This window comes from Mercenaria mercenaria, unplaced genomic scaffold (genome assembly GCF_021730395.1).
Source record: "Mercenaria mercenaria strain notata unplaced genomic scaffold, MADL_Memer_1 contig_3556, whole genome shotgun sequence".
NCBI classification, from domain to species: Eukaryota; Metazoa; Mollusca; class Bivalvia; order Venerida; family Veneridae; genus Mercenaria; species Mercenaria mercenaria.
In genome coordinates this window covers 1-2,877 of record NW_026461706.1, presented here as the reverse complement: position 1 = coordinate 2,877, position 2,877 = coordinate 1, and the positions used below count along the sequence as shown (strand labels likewise).

The 2,877-nt window shown below is 31.0% G+C and overlaps 1 long non-coding RNA gene across 1 annotated transcript; it reads left to right on the top strand.

The window, feature by feature from the left end:
• Window positions 1-435: 435 nt before the first annotated feature.
• On the top strand, window positions 436-2,822 carry LOC128553175 (uncharacterized). Its single transcript, XR_008369286.1, has 3 exons — window positions 436-698; window positions 2,323-2,416; window positions 2,644-2,822. It is a non-coding gene; the product is annotated as an uncharacterized LOC128553175 (long non-coding RNA).
• The last annotated feature ends 55 nt before the right edge of the window (window positions 2,823-2,877 follow it).

The following is a 2,877-nucleotide window of genomic DNA, read 5'->3' as shown; positions in this document are numbered from 1 at the left end:
TTAATATGTTAATTCTTTACAGTTTTCAGCTAGGGCAAAATATAGTCTTCATATCATCTTGGTAAAATAGTCTTCATATTCAATTTATTTGCAAACTTTGTCGGGTATTTTCAATAAGAATTGCATGAGGAATAAAAGTATAATACTCTGACGAGAATCTGACATCGTGTAAATATATCTGTTGCTAAAATGTTTCTTGTTTGTCTTGTTTCTTTGTTGTTTTCTACACAGAATTTCAGATTATTTCCTTTTTCATTTTAACATTTTTCATAAATTCTGTCTTAACAAAGTTTCTTTAATTGTAGATGGAGAGAAAGATTGATATATCATTATAGCTCGGGGTTATTTTCGTTGATTGTTGTATTATTCATGATTTTATCTTTGTCACTTTGGCGTTCCACCAGGAAGTTGCTGATATAGTTGACTGATAATAAGTCCTTGAGGCTGTTATTGTTACGCAGTTTCTCATTGGTCAATATCGTGCGTTCAACCGTGAATATATCCGTCCCTTTTTGCATATGTAGCAGAAGCTGTTAGCTAACTGGCATTGTCTTCTTGCTTGTATTGTGTGCAGACGTGTTTTAGAAATTTTGCTTGAAACTTAATTAAAGTTCCACCGTAATACGAGCACTCAGATATAATAAAAGGATATAACAATGGACAGGAGGAATGATTACACGTATTCAAGTTATTATAAGGTAAGAACATTATATATTTATCTTTTAACTGATATAAATTGTTTTAAATAAAAAAAAAATACTTTAACATTTAATTTGCATTTGCAAACAGACTTATATTTTATGAATTATTTCGCTAAAATTATTCGGGCAAGTGAATTCGATACATAGTTAAACGAATAACAGTTTTTGTACTGGTTGCCGCATTTTTCTTTTTATTTCACAGCATTTGTGACCATGTTTACTTTATTAATTTAAAAATTGAACAATATAACTTTAAAATGAATACTTTAAGGATATGAACTTTGAAACATGTATATTTGATACAAAAAAATAGAATTAATACGATTACAGCAATTTATTCATTTTGTGGAAATGTATCGCGGTAAATGTGCTTTAACTATAATTGCTAGTAAAAAAAATGAGCTTGTTCTCACAAAAAAGGTATGAGAACACTAAATCTAAATCAACAAAATCATATATGCAATAAAAGTAATTACGTTTTGTAAGCCTTACTTATTCGGCTTATTCTATGATAGATTATTAAATTGTTGTTATGCCTCTAATTTTTAGTCGTATCTGCATTTTATTATTAAGAAAAATACATGTAAAAAAATTCCAATATCATTAGATACTGGCAAAGCGTACGTGCTTTAATAAAACATAAATCTGGTATAGAAACTTCAAATGGGGTGAATATAACTTTTTCTTTTTTCTTAATCTTAAGCTAAAATCTTCAGAAATACGTTTAAACAGGTGCTAGGAGATATTTACCATGACACCGGATTTTGTAACAGGTGCGTGTGTAAACCTTTCATGACACCGGTTTCTGGAACAGGTGCGTGGAGAAATCTATCATGACACCAGTTAAAGTAAACAGGGGCGTGGAGAAACGTATCGTGACACCGGTTTTAATACTCTACAGACTGCAGCTGACATTAAATTGCAGAGACAAAACACAAAATATACATTAAAATGTTAGCCAGGCAAAATTTTATACTTTATCGTGAACATTAGTCAATAACCATTATTGTAAATCTCACATTATGACTGTAGTCATGCGTCTTACAATATAAAATATTCTGATAACAATAATTTAAAATGTGAATAACAGCATAGGCATTCTGTCCTAAACAGAATTAAAGAAAAAAATGTTACTTTGTGGTTGTATCTTGTATTTTCTAGTAGCCTTTTACTATGCAGAAAATATAACTTTGTGCATTAGGAACTAACAATTATAATAATAAATGTATGAACAATAACTTTGAAGATATTTACAAAACAATACAGTGTATATGAATATACACATTGGTGAAGTCATTTGGATTTATCAACGTCATCATATAGCGCTACTTTTCTTACCAATCTCTTGTTAAATCATTTCATGCTATAAAATAGCAAAATATTCTCTAAGATAGGACCTTCGTTTAAGCCCTGAAACAATTGTCTAACAGTTAAGGTCTAAAACAATGTCTTTAGCAAACCTTGCATTATGTCATTTTTGCTTTTTTCATTTCTAGCCATGTGACTTATTATCATTTGTAGATATTTTTGTTTGTCATCAGTATCATGTTTCATACATGATTAGGTGTTTTTGTGTGTCTTGTTACATTTTCAATAACCATGTTACTTTGATTATTTTCAGACTCGTTTGACAAAGACTGTGTATCCATGTCATCTGTCTCTAGGGACTGATCAGAATGCGAAGCATCTGATTCCATACGGGATTCATTATCAAGGTAATTGTTTTCTTCTGTATTATTACCTATACTAGCTGAACTTTCGCCAGTATTGCTTGCTTTTTGTTCCGTTTCTGAGTCATTTTGTTCCCTACTCTGTTCTCTTAAATGTTTTCTTAACTGAGCTAAAGGAATGTTATCTTCTGAGGAAGAATTTTCACGTTCTTGACAGACCCTATTTGTGCTTTTAGGCATTTTAACTTTTCTGATTTTGTTTGATATTTCAGCATCAGAAACATCAGATTCATCATTACTGCTTGAGCTAGAATCATCTGGAGGTATTACATAGTTAACCCTTCGTCTTGGATAACCTTTGACAGCTTTGCGTTCGGGCTATTCAGCAATGTCAGCAAGCCTTATCTGATCTGCATGTACTTGAACAACAGAGTTGTCAAGCTGGTTCTTAATAAGGTATGTAACTGGAACTTTTTGTTCAAGAATTCTGTAATGTGATTTCCAGC